The sequence below is a fragment of the Gossypium hirsutum genome, chromosome A06, assembly GCF_007990345.1.
Source record: "Gossypium hirsutum isolate 1008001.06 chromosome A06, Gossypium_hirsutum_v2.1, whole genome shotgun sequence".
Lineage (NCBI taxonomy): Eukaryota > Viridiplantae > Streptophyta > Magnoliopsida > Malvales > Malvaceae > Gossypium > Gossypium hirsutum.
In genome coordinates this window covers 8,677,780-8,692,750 of record NC_053429.1, presented here as the reverse complement: position 1 = coordinate 8,692,750, position 14,971 = coordinate 8,677,780, and the positions used below count along the sequence as shown (strand labels likewise).

Genomic DNA, 14,971 nt, shown 5'->3' with positions numbered 1-14,971 from the left:
ACTATAATGGCAAAAGAACGAAGAGTACAAAAGATGGAGATAAAAACTAAACCCCGAAAACCCAAAAACAAAGAACCCACAAAACGTAAACACAAAATTCTCTAAATGTGTTATGAGTTCTAATCTCTAATGGGTGTGTTTTCTAAGGTAGTAAAAGAGCCTATTTAAAGGCTAAATTCATAGATTAAATGATAAAATAACCTAAACTAATCAGTGTTTGATTGAAACAAGTAAACAGAGTTTAACTGAAAGACTATTTTTCAAATTTGACTGAAAATAGGAGTCATATTTAACAATACCAAATTTACTTTCCGCCTTGTTAGAAAGATGGAGGCAAGAAATTATTACATTCCATTTTCTATATGGGGAAGCGACTATAATGTTAAAAGATGTCACTTTAATAACCAACCTTCAAACTGATAGGTAAATAGTAATTGGAGCTAGCAGCATCAACGCATGATTAGAGTGTTATTGGTTGTTGGGTCATGTGTTGTTTATGAAGGAGAAAGAATTGGATGAGAAATGGTGAAATGTATATAGTTGGAAAGACTTTTTGTCCTTGTCCCTCCAACACGTGCAATTGTGGAGGAGATGGATTGATATGCCAAAGATAGTAAGAGGAATGTTGTTTGGCAACAAGATACATTGCATGTATCTTCTTTTATTAGAGCCTTTTCATGTGGTTGATACATTCAGTTGGAGTTTAACAACATTGGCATATTTGTATAGGAAGCTTTGTAGGGTGACTCGAGAACCAAATGATAAAATGAATAAATGTTGTCTACTTCTGCAAACATGATAATATATATGGATGTCATGGTTAGTGTCCATCCCTTCTTAGCCTGAGGTAAAAATATAGTCATATTTAATATCTGAGAATGTATTGAATGACTAATATTTATAATTATTACTGCATTGAATATTTGAATAGATTTAGATGTCACTTGGATCATACCTATTGTAAAATAAAAAATAAAAAAATAAAAAACTTACTTGGATATGATGAGAAACCAATGGATGAGCCAATTAAGAGGTATGTTGATTTTGTATTATCATCCAATGTAAGTGGTTATATGTACTAATGAATATAATCGTAATGATTGTTTATATATTTGCAGTTTTTTTGGATATTATATTTAGACAATGCAATTTTTGTCGTTCTACTTGGATAAGCCTAAGAGCACTATGTGTTATTTAAGGCCTATGTGCCTATCATTTGTTTTCATCATTTGTTTTCACATTATAAATTAGGAACACCTTAAACGGGAGAAACGATAGTTTGAGTTGATGCAAGATATTTTGAGTGATCTATAGGCTTCGAAGGATAAATTTAAGAGGGTAGGATAAATATAGGTTAATTGAGCATGCATAATAGGCTCTTCTTTATGACTAATGAGCTTATTATTCCATCTATGAGGAAATTATCCAGGATGATAATATCCAAGTCTCTGAGGCATATATGCAATGGCTTTTGTAGATAGGCCAAACACGATTCTATGTGGAAGGAGAATATTCAATAGTTAGGGAACTTGTACCACTTGACCATTAATAAGCTTATTGGTAAGGTCATGGTTAAGCAAACTCTCCACCATAGCCAAAGTTGGAGCCACACGTCGAAGCTCCCAACTAGGTCATACTGACCCAACCTCTCTTTTTCCTCGTTTAACGTTGGTGAAGGATTTAGTTATGACAATGCGCATCCTTCATCATTTATAACATCAAGGATATAAGTGACACTAACAAATTTGAAGTTTACACAACTATTTGATCTGAAAAACCCATACACACATCAGTTCTCCATTCACTGCATCATTATTCTTAAAAGGCCACCTAGGTTTATAATTTAATTTCTTTCTATCAACATGTGAAACAGATTATAATGGTGACAAGCAAGCTTCAATTTAAGCTCCGCCTCCATCATGACAAAATTTGAGTTAAAATTGGATGTGAAACTCATTCATTGTATAGAAACAACTAATAATGATATTTTTTGTTAATTATTTGGAAAAACTTTATGTAAATTTGAACTATGTGATGGTATTTTTTAAAATATGTTAATTACAAAGCTATATTTTATGTATGAAAATATTTTGACATGAAAAAATTATGTCTAAAGAGGTAATAAATCTCATGGTTTCTTACAACATCACATTTATATTTCTTATAACATCACACTTTATATTTTAAAAAAAATAGGTTTCAATGGTTGGTACATCATCCTCTCATGACATGTTCCCTTAGTGTTAGATGAGTTGAATGTCAGTTTCATGTCAAAGCAGCAGGGTTTGACGGTGGTTGGGAATTTTCCACTCAATAAAGATTCGATACGAAAATATCGTTAACTTCAACATCAAGAACATCTTGATGTGGACTCTAAGTTGAATCAAAATAGATGGTGCACATTTCATATACCATTTATTACAAAATGTTCTCTCAATGTTGATAACAACGGTGTCTCGATGTTGAAGCATGTTTGTCACACCCCAAATTTGGCGGATCCGTAAAGAAGGCGAATATATATGAAGGTTACCTATTTTTGCGCACTATAGTAACATAGTTCGGCATTTTACAGGCTCCCGACAAATTAAATTTTGGAGCATAAAGTACCCTCCGTAGAAGTATCTAAGGATTTCATCTTTAGGTATTCTTTAATTAAAGGAAGAGTACGGAAAACGAAGAGTACACCTCAGATTTTTGACTGAGTATGAAACGCCTACTAAGTGTATGAGAAAATTTTGGGAGATTAAATCTTCTTTAAGAACATGTCTTATGAGAGTTATCGCCAAAGGAATGGTACTCCTAGTTTGCTCAAATGTTGTGCAATGTGGGTTCTATAACGTGATTGGCTAGGAGTCAATTGAATGGATTGACTGGTCAAAAACATCTACATTATATTCTTTTTCATATTTTTTTCCAGATTTTGTAAGGCATTTAAAAGACAATTTATGTATACAATTGACATTTGTCAATATCCACTAAGGGGAATTGAGTATATATTATATGGTATGAATGGAACATCCAAAGGGTTTTCTTCCTTCTGTTCCACACTCTGGTTCTTTCTTTTAAACTTAAAATATTATTTTTTTCTTCATTAAACTGGAAGCTGGGGTTTTGGGGGTAATCGGTGGATATTTCAACCTCCTAGTAAGTTTGACAGTTCTGTATGTTATGATTCTGAAAGAGTAAGGATGTTAAGAAGCATAAATATAATAGAGAGTGAATAGAAGGCCCTGCATGGGGTTGTATGTAATTGTTATACTGGTAAACTGTCTGTAACTGAGATTTTAATGGTTATCTCATGTTCTTTTAAGCAGTTATTGCTGCTGGTTCGGGAAAGACGAATTTGGAACTCCGAGCTATAGTAAATGTGAGTTTCAGGTGAGTCTCTAACCTGAATCGTGGATATTAATTTATACTTGGTTATTCATATGTTGATGTCCACTCTAATAGCTGATAAGTGCATGAAGTATGGTAAGGTTATTACATGATGACAAATGAGGTGTATGAGTTATTGCAAAAATAAGATGATGTGTGGTATAAGTTGTTATGAGTGTGTAAATAAATCTATATAAGTGTGTTCTGTGTTAAATGAGTAACACAACCATTTGCAATGCCTTCGGTAGGGCAAATACATTGCTAACTAGATTGACAGGTCATGATATGAAAATATGTGTAAGACTATGTGGTAGAGACCCATGGCATTATACGACAATGAGAATACTCATAATGTTGCCTCTAGTAAAATGTAAACCAGACTGATAGAGCACGACATGTAAGAGAAACCCAAGGCACCATTTGAGATAGTCCGTCGAGGCAGTAAACACGTAATGTTTTGTAAAGCCTTTGTGGCATATTTTGTGATGCCTATGTGGCGTATTCTGTAACGCCCTTGAGGTGAGATCTGGATAATCGCCTTTGTAGTGAAATAGTGTAAGTTTGGAGACTTCTTCACTAGATGACTTTGTGGTAGAGATCTAGATAAGTTTGAAAACATCTTTATTTGGATAGTCTTGTGGTGAAATGTGAATATGACCTAAGGGCATTTCTTAAAGAGTTCTTAGCAATATTTCTGAAGGGTGAATCCATCATAGTGTTCCGTCGGTACAGGAAATTTGGCTTATTCGTAAGTATGAGTAGTATAAGTGTTCGTCGGATTTGAGTTTGCCTACGCTATGTAAGGAAGTTATTTACGTTCCATGGTATTCACCAAATCTTAGTGTTTCACGTTGTATATAAAAAGGTTATCTAAAGTATAAGTTGTCCGTCAAATCAAAGCGTTCTCATGATATGAAATAAGATTGTCTGAGATGACTTAAAATGTATTATTCATCCAAATAAGTTGTATTCTAGGTTGAATCAAGATCTGACTAGTATTCTGATAGTTACCAAATTTAGCATGAGAGTCTGCCAAGATAGGATTTGCAAGAAGTTCACCTTAAAAGATCAGTTATTATAAGAATCTGCCAAGAGTAACATCTGTGCGTATTGTCTAAGAGAAGTATTCAACATCTATTTGTGTGAAAGCCTGTTGAATGTAGATTTGTATAAATATCTTTATGAGGAATGTAATCGTTCTCCAAGAATAATATGATATCTGTGTTGAGTGATGGAATTTAAATTTTGCCTAATATGAGATCTTTGTGTAGATGGTCAAGTATGAATATTGGCGTATATGTATGGGCTGATATTAGAAAAAGTTTTCGCCAAAGGCAGAAAGGAAATCCATAATCTTTTAGATGAGGAATTCAACAAAAAATGTTTCAATGTAATTTGGGTTGAAACTCGTTAAGTTCATTTGAACTTACAAGTGTTTGTTTATGTTGCAGGTTTCGCTTTAAGATAGCGTATGCCAGGAGGGACCAATCCATAATTGCAACTATATAGCAGTTCGAGTTGCGATGTTATGCATACAGAGGGCACCTTAGGAATATAACGCTTAATACACTATGCCTTAAGAAGTCCATCTTTAACAAAGTTTTAAATTGTAATGTTATATACTGATTTTGAAGATCTAATGTATTATTAAACATCCTCTTTTATTTTTAGAACAGTACAAGATGAAATAAGAAGTATGTTTTAGAATACTTTTACGTCGTTTGTAAAATTAAATTTTTTTTGCCTAAGTGTTTATATGTTGTATCATCCGATGTCTGGATCTGGTGATTCGGGTCGAGTATAGGTTGTTATGATGTTATTAAATTTGACATACCAAATGAAAGAATCTATCAAATCGGTAGATGTCAAATTCACTATATAAAAATTGTAACACCAGGAAATAAACCATTTCCCTAAACCCTATAAAATTTGAATAATTTTCCTTTAACTATTAAATAATTTCGAGTAGGGTTTAGTCTAGTGAACCCTAACAGCACGTTTGGTTCGCTGTAATGGAATAGAGGCGTAATGGAATAGAAGCGTAATGGAATAGAGGCGTAATAGCAATTCAATTGTTTGGTTGAATGTAATGGAATAGAGGCGTAATAGTATTCTTGTGTTTGGTTGAATGGAATGGAGGTGTAATAGCATAAGAGAAAAAACTAAAATGACTAGAATACCCTTAGCAGAAATTTGTTTAGGCAAATGATTATTGTTATTGTTATTAAATTTTAATAAGATTATTAATATCAATAATAAATGATTTAATCATATTTTAACATAATTATTAAATATATTTTAATTAAAATATATAATTTAATAAAATTCTTAATAATCAATATTCTTATATGAATTTACTAAAATCATAATATATAATACAATAAAATATAATTTAAAATAATTAATATTAAATATAATTTAGTTAAAATATATAATTTAATAAAATTCAATATAATTATTCTTATATGAATTTACTAAAATCATATTATATAATACTATGAAAATAATATATAATCTACTTTATTATTTTTAAACTGCAATACATATTTAATGTGCTAAAATATCATTAGTGAAACAAATAAGTTAATTATTCTACAATAAAAAAATATTAGCCAGAACCTTATGTAGAAATAGACTATCCTTGTGAGGTGAACAAATTTTGAAAATAGTCTACAGCAAATTGCATAAATTCTTCGTCTTTAAAATATTTGATCATGTTATTATGTTGATGCTTTGTAGGTATATGTATAATTGAGATAAAAATTAAAATTTGCATGGAATTATAAAGATATCATGCATATTGGTCAACAAAGAAAATGTTTTGTTTACTTTGGCGACCATGTAAAATTTGCCAAGGTCCAAAAAAGTTGGATGAATCCAACAGAACAAGAAATTATTGTTGGATGAATAGGTTAATACAAGGATTATTGTAAGATAAAACCATGAACCATAATCCACGTAGTAGATACAATATGACTAATTCATCTATTCTATAAAATGCTAAACAAATCAACTCATGCCAGCAACAAAATCGAAGATAGAACAACTAGGGTGTCACTGGAAACTCCCCAACTTTAATTATAAAAAATATAATAAAATAGATTTTCCAACTTCTTTAAATCTAGCACTGCCGTGCCATTTTGCAACACTTCAAGCAAAACAATCCCCAACCATTATTCCATCTCGTCAAACAAATAGGTTACCTGCAGCAGGAAAGATGCTCCATACCAAACCGAGTTTCTAGTGAAAGTAAAAGAACGCAGCAACTCTATCTTTGTTGATAAGAATTTACAATGTATCACGAGTCTTTGTTGATAAGAACGCAGCAACTCTATCTTCATGAAGCTTCTACCTACCTAAGGAGGAAAGAGTACAAGGATTTCTAGTAATGTACATATAAACATCTGATCCCTGTTTTTGAACCACTACATTAACCTTGTTACATTACATCCTTGTCTTGTACAAACATATGGTAAATGATGCAAACCTGGTATTAGATAATTAATTTACTCCGTGTCACTATTGGATTCTAAAAAGCTAAACTCTCTGTATCCATCAAGCTTGATTAGTATAGTTCCACGGTTTTCTTCACGCCACTGAATACCTTCCTTTTCAAGAAGCTTAGTGACCTGTATGCATCAGCCAGTGACATAAAACATTAGACAACAAGAAGATAAACTACACTGTCCTCCTAAGACAAAAGCATAAAGTAAAATGTTCGCAATGAAGAAAATGAATCAAAGTTCAATATAATCAATAAAACATTTCAACCACATATAATCTACCAAAACATCCACATTAATCATTTCTGGATAAATCAACCACCACAAAAGAATCTGACTTTTTTTTAATTAATTTACTACAGAAAGGACAACTAGCTGGATTAGGATACTTTAGATCCATACCGACTGTTTCAGTTTTGACTTCCCCATACCATGTGTTCCACAGCCAGTAATAACCAAGTAGAAAACACACCTGATCAGAAAGATAAGCCGCATACCTCCAACTCTCCCTTTGAATATGCAGTAGCAGCCTGTAGAAGAACATTCATTCTACCATCAAATAGTCAACTGTACTCATATCAATTACAAAAAATTCATATGGAGCAATGCAACTTGTATTCATGATGTTCATATATGTATGTATGTATGCATGTATGTATTTGGTTTATAGAAATAACAAATATACATATTGATATAAACGCCATACCTTCTGAAAATAAGATCTCATGGAATCCCAATGTTCTTTGGCACTCTATCTAAATTTGTGATATTCATCTCCCTTAGCTACAAATTACAGAAATTCTGAATTGTAAAGAAAAAGATGATGAAAAATAGTGCAGAAACGTATATACAGGTTGTACAAAAGAGTTTATGATGAATATTTTGAGAAATGGTTATAAATGCTACCTGAAGAAGGAAATAAAAACAATACAAACCCTTAAAGAAAACTACATCCAATCAAGAATCACCTTAAAATTCTTCCGTTCCTTTTTCTTATTATTATTTCAGTAGACTTTTTTAAGTTCTAAAAAGGAACCAAAGAGTTACCTAACCACTTTTACGATTATTCTTATGTCTTGATTTCTCATAATAAGTAGAGGGGGCAGTTATTCAAGTAGCTCTGAGTACTTGTATATTCAAATTATGGCAGGAGTAGGACAAACAGAAGAAAAGTAATGCATACGTATCTAGCATACATGTGACTAAAAATGAAAAGATAATTAATAGCAATTTGTCAGTTTACCCTTCCAATAGAGGTGATCAAGTGCAATTTAGCAAATAAAACTGTTTATAGTGATATTCATAACCCCATTTCAAAACCAGAGGTCACAATATAAACAAACTCACACATACAATAACATGCAAAGCCTGAGAAAATTAACAAGAGAATACCATAGATATCCTGCTGAGGTTCTGCATCAGTATAGCTGCAGCTAAACCTGGATCCGGCTAAGAAAATCAACAGTTTCAGAAAAAACATTTACCTCTAGGCTTGGGTTCAACCATAAATTTAATTTTTAAAAAGAATTTGTAACAATATGAATCTAGTAGATAGCCATTTAAAATGTTTCAGCTATATCCGATAGCTCTTTGGTTCATAAAAGAAATTCCTAAGCTACCTCAAAGAACAAAGACTTGCAATCAGAAACTATTAGGCTTCACAGAATAAACTTTCAAAGACTTGCAATCAGAAACTATGATGCTTCACAGAATAAACTTTCTCGGATACATCACAGAATCATACTTCACCTCAAGAATTATTTTTCATGGAACAGAAATATACAAAGCTATACGCAACAAGTAATAGAACCACTTTGAAAAAAATTTCATATGTTTGATCGAACATGCAATAGAATCAGTCAAAGAAAAGCCGAATAAAAATCATAAGAAAGGAATTAAAATTAGGAGAACAAAAAACAAATATTCTAGATTTGAGCAAAAGCAAAACTAATCTGTAAAATAAACAGGGAACCAGCGACCTGCTAAAATAATGATGGTAACGACCTGTCACTCAAAACTGAAGAGTTAGAAAATGGAGAAAAGAAAAAACGAAATCGATTTTACAGAAAAGAAAAGAAAAACAGGGAAAGAGTGCGAGCATTTTTCGTTGTTAGAAGAAGAAGAAGCAGAAATCGATGGAAGAAGAAGCAGAAATTACTTGTGCAATATCGACGGAAGAAGAAGCAGAAATCGATGAGGGCAGAATATGGAATAGAAAATAAGAAACGGTAAGGAATCCCTAATCGGCGCTCAGCGTGGGGAATGCCTATTACAGCCAGTGGCGTAATAGGGACAGAATGGATTCGGGACGTAATAGCATTACGGCCAACCAAACGCCCGTTTGGTGGTGGGCCCGCCGAATAGGGGGAATGCATTCCTATTCCCCAACCAAACGTGCTGTAAATGATTATGATATTTTTGTGGGACATCTGTGGTGGTAAGTGTGACATTGAATGCTAACAAGTAGCACTTAAATTAAGAACTCAAGAATCAGGGAAATGATTTTAAGGTTTTGAGTTCAAATATGGTTGTTGGAAAAATGGAGGAGGAATGATTTTGGGTTGTATTTATAGACTTTAAAACCACACACTTGACAACCATGAGTCATACTTCCACAAAACTAAAATCACCACCCATAGTTGTTGAGTTTTAAATATGTTGCAAGTGTATTGAACTTGATAACATGTATCGAGTTCATTGCAATATCAATTCAATAACCTCAATCAAACAATTTGGATCATTAGGAATCTCATACAAAATAGGGTACCTTAACACCTAACTAGTATTTGCTTAAATATAAATTTTACAATTTTCTATTAATTTTACCTAAATTAGCAAATTCATTTTTTAAATGAATGGAAATGAAATCTCTTCTCTAAATTTTTCATTCAAACATGCCCTAAAAATGAAACACTCCGTACCCGACCTAATCGTTAGATCAGAGCTACAGGATGTCACATTCGTTGTTGAAGCAACTACGGTCAAATGCATTTAATTTATATCATGATACATTTAATTACAAGCAATACATGCATATAATATGATATACAATCATTTCCGGGTCTTATACGAGCTTACGAAAGCTCTACTACTAACCCGAGATTGAAGTAGGACCAAATTGTAATGTTTTCAAAATCTCAAGTTGACTTTGCAACTTCGAGGGTTCCTCACCACGATGCAACATACTAATTTGGTCTCGAATGTAGCTGCCTATTTCTAAATGGTACAAAATGGTACCCACAAGCTTCACTTAGATAACAATTTCATCACAATTAATCACCATTTCAACCAAATTTACCATTCTCAAATGTTTATTCATAGTATATTACATCATATATACCATTATATTACCTAATCATACATATTAATACATCATATATACCATTATATTACCTAATCATACATATTAATTTAAACACTTATGACAATTACCATTGATTTTTCATGTTAACATATACATTCATATATATAAGTTTTAATATTGCAACCTTTTGTACAATCCAAAACAAATACCATATTCACATATACAGATCCACCATTTGACCATTTCCAAGTTACCATTTCAAGCTTAATATAAACATGATCACTTATTAAACCAAAAACAGACTCAACCTAGATACATGCCATACTTTAAACAAAAACAAGATTTTGCAAACTTTATTAAGCCAAGGAACTTTGGCTGGATGTTGGATTCATTTCTCAAGACCTCGTGATTAACCTAAACCTGCTCAAGGAGAAAACAAATTGTACGCTGAGTAATAAAGACCAGTGGTATTTCCATGATTCAAGTCATAAAATGAACCTATTCAAAATAATAATTTAATTCAAATATGCTACAATTCAACTAAATCATTTTGCAAATTGAATACTCAAATTTCATTCTTATACACCATTCTAATGAATAATCAAACTAAACATGTGATATCGTGCATTCTAAAATAAGATGCAACCAATCCATTTTCATTTACATATACTCATATAGCATTAATATGACATTCAATCTCACTTTTCATCCCATGTTATTTAGTCATTCGTTAATTCAATTCTTTTTCTCGAGTCTATTGACTCGTTCAATTTCAATTCGGCCCTTAAGGCTTATATAAACCGATTCGTGTGATTATTCATATGCTATCGTATATCACAACTCATATGTATTCAATATACCAAATCCAATCACATTTCATATCAATTACCATATAGCCAATCAATTTTTCTTTTATAATACCAAATTGTATTATCAATTCAATTAATTAATATCATTCATCCAATTCATATTTTACATTCCCTATTAACCGAAATTGAACTAAAGATGGATACTCAGATTAATCAACCAACACACCAATCTGGCGCCTTAATGCATCATCGAAGAAACCGAAAAAAATATACTGGCACACATAGTGCATCATCAGATAAATCGAAGCAATCATATAGACACATATAGTGTATCATGGGATAAACTGAAGTAAATATATCGGTACATAAGTGTATCATTGGCTAAACCGAAATATAAACCCACACACAATCTAATCTTATAGCATGCTAACTATATCCGATTCTACCAGAACAATTAATAGGGTAACCAATTTTTCGATTTCATCACATAGTTCAATTCATATAACATGTTTCAAATCATCATCAGTTCACCATTCCAACACATCATATAACATGTTTCAATGCAATTTCATACCAATTATCACATATCAATTAAATCTTGCTACTTTCTATTTTATTCAATTTAGTCCTCTATCTCGCTATACCATATCAATCACCATAAATTAATTCGTACAACCATTATATACTCACCTTTTTACCAAGTTATGCAATTTAACATGAATATAAAATAATTATATTAATCATGAACCATAGAAATACAAACCGACAACTCACATCACTCGTCGTCAATTCTCGTCTTTCCTTTCATTTTTGATGACATGACGTTGTCTTTAGTTGAAATTGAATGGCTAAACGCTTAATAACTTAAAGCTTTCATTTTTTGTTTTCTTTTCTTTGGTTTCTATGGCTTAGGGGAGAAGAAGATGATACTTCATCTCTCCTCCCACTTCATTTGTTATTTATTCATTATTTAAACTTTTAATTAATTTTAACTAACAAATTTAATTAATTTACTATTAATTTAACTAATGCCTATTATCATTATCATCCACTAAAACATGTTAATATTTGGTTTATTAACCATTTTAGTCTTTTGAATAATTGATATTTAAGTCCCTAAGCCTTATCTTAATTAAAAATCTATAGCGATTAAAATTTTATAATTTAGTCCTTGAGCCTTAATTAACCATAATTTTGGCTAAATTACTTAATCAAATTTCAATTATCTATATACTAACTCCGTGAATATACCTATTTAATATTTACGAATTCAATTTACAGAAACGAGATCTCAAAATTATAATTTTTGACACCATTAAATTTAGGGTCTTTAAAAAAGTTTATATAAAAAACTCGTTTTTGGTAATATTAAAGATGTCATTAAATTTTGATTTATTATAATAATATCTAAAAACTCAAATTTTTATTTAACACTTCTCTAAAAAAATCTATATATTATTTATTAACTCGTATATAATTTTATGAGAGTAAAAAATAAAATTCAAAATATAATGACGTAATGATTTTTTTGACCCTCCAACTTTACAAAAAAAAGTCATTTTAGCCCTCCACTTAATTTGTTGCATTTTTAGCCCTTAAACTTGTACTTTTTGTCAAATTATCCAAAATGAATGGAAACATTAAAGTTTTTTAACATTGTTGATGTTGCGTAGATTGCAACGTAGATGACATAGAGGTGCTCATCGGTCGGACTCAACTAAAAATTTAGGCCCATTCATTGGGCTCGGGCTGGGCCGGGCCCAAAAAATGTGCCTAAAATTTTGCCCAAGCCTGACCCAAATAAAAATACTAAAACCTGGGCCCGTCCGTATTTATTTTTATATTATTTTATATAATTTTTAAATATATATAATACATAAAAAATACTAAAAAATCAAAATAAATATTTTCCAACAAATTGAAAATAAATTTTAAAAAATATGTAGACTTAAATAGCATTAAAATAGATGCAACTTAACAAGCAAATACCTCTAAAATAATAATAAAATTAACAAATGCCTTTAAAATAATAACAAAATTAATAATAAAATAAGTTTTATACAATATCCAAATAATAATAACAAAATAGGAGCAACTAATAGTAATATGGTAGCAAAATAGGGAAAACAATAAGAAAATAACATTAAAAAAAATAGCAGAATTTTTTTTGTCATTTAGTGAATTCGGGCCGGGCCCGAGTCAAAAATACATTATCAGAGGCCCGACCCATTTTTTAAATGGGCCTCATTTTTTTGTCCAAGCCCATTTTTCGGGTTTATATTTTCGTCCAAACCCTCCCACATCGGGAGGGCCTTCGGGTCGGGCCGGGTAGCCCAACCCATGAGCAGGTCTAGGATGACACGTAAGCATTTAATTAAAATTAAATTTTTTTAAAAAATATAAAAAATAATTTTAAAAATTAAAAATTATTAAAAAATATATTAATTAAAAAATATTTTTTAATATTTTTTAAAATTTCAAAAATTAATTAAATATTTACATGTCATCTACATGTCAATCCACATGTATATTAGGTCAACAAAGTTAACAAACGTTAACTTTTTTGTCTATTTTAGGTGATTTGACAAAAAATACGAGTTCAAGGGCTAAAAGAGGCAAAAAATTAAATGGATGAATAAAATGATTTTTCTTTTTTAAGTTTGAGGGCTAAAACTCATTATGCCAAATATAATTGATTACGAGTTTTATTTTTTTTCTCCATACAATATTTATTTATCCCTAGCATCACGTGAAATGAGACCAAATAAAATATTTCTAGTTTAATTAAAAATCAGTTATCAACAAGTAGTTGGAAGAAGTGGAAATGATTTTTTTTCCAAGTATTTGAAGTTTTCAGCCAAGTTTATATCTTAGAGTCAATATTGTTGAGATGGTTTTATCGGAGTACCACCCCAGTCCGAATAAGACTAAGCTCAAACTGTAAAATAAATGAAAATACTTATTGCTATAAAAAAAATCAACGCAATTATTTTTTAACATCGATCATGCCAAATGGTGCCAAATTTAAGATTCCATTTTAAATTTCTTTCTAAAATTTATTGTCAATTATTTTGAAATAGGAAAATTTTCTTTTAAAAATCTAGAAAGATAGACATGAAAATTTTATGTGTTTATGATAAAAGATGCATTTAAGATTAAATTGATAGAATTTGTAAAAATGAAGAATTAAATTTATTAAATTATTTAAGATTAAAATCAAATGGATAGAATATGTAAATACTAAGGACTAAATGTGCTATTATAACAATTAAAAAGACCACGTCATTATTTCTATTAGTGATTTAATTGAGAGTAACCAAAACAAAATCAATAAAAAACGTTGGTGATAAAATTAAAGGCTTTTTTTTTTAAATTTTATAATTTAGTGATCAAAACAAAAAATACATAACAATTGAATGACTAATGATGTAATTTCCCCTATTAACTGTATACGGTCGGAATAAATCAAACAAATTCCTGTAATTATAGAAATTGGTTATTTTGGCTATAAAAGTGAAAGTTATTATTCTAATCATCCAGCCATCCTCTTACAATGCTTAACTATTTTTGAATTAACTACTCAATTTCCTAGTAGTTTTTTGTTTGTGAAAAGAATAACATAATTTTTTTTTTGTTAAGCATATATATATTATATAAAAATAAAAACAATTATTAAGCATACTGTCAATCTAAAATAAAAATTCTAGAAAATTCTAGAAATAGAGTTTTTTTTTGGGATAAAATAATTTTTTTAACAATTCAGTTATTCAATTTATTTATAAGAGATATTGTACTTTAATGCACTCGAACACTGATGTTTCTTGTATTAGTAATAATATTTATGCCAATTGAACTAAAATTCGACTAGCATAGAAAAAATAAATTTAAAAATTTAAAAGTAATTAAAAGTTTTAAAAATAGATCCAATTCATGTGAGATAATGAATTAAGATGACAGGTGATGGCTAATTGTGAGGATTG

The 14,971-nt window shown here is 30.4% G+C and overlaps 1 long non-coding RNA gene across 3 annotated transcripts; it reads right to left on the bottom strand.

The window, feature by feature from the left end:
- Positions 1–6,625: 6,625 nt before the first annotated feature.
- LOC107962547 (uncharacterized) lies at positions 6,626–9,403 on the bottom strand. 3 transcript variants are annotated; one of them, XR_001701666.2, is made up of 5 exons: positions 9,037–9,364; positions 8,271–8,882; positions 7,585–7,661; positions 7,351–7,408; positions 6,626–7,004 (listed from the first exon to the last, which is right to left on the bottom strand). It is a non-coding gene; the product is annotated as an uncharacterized lncRNA (long non-coding RNA). The 3 variants fall into 3 exon arrangements; XR_001701667.2 differs by having other exon boundaries at positions 8,271–8,327; positions 9,037–9,278; XR_001701665.2 differs by having other exon boundaries at positions 8,271–9,403.
- Positions 9,404–14,971: the final 5,568 nt, after the last annotated feature.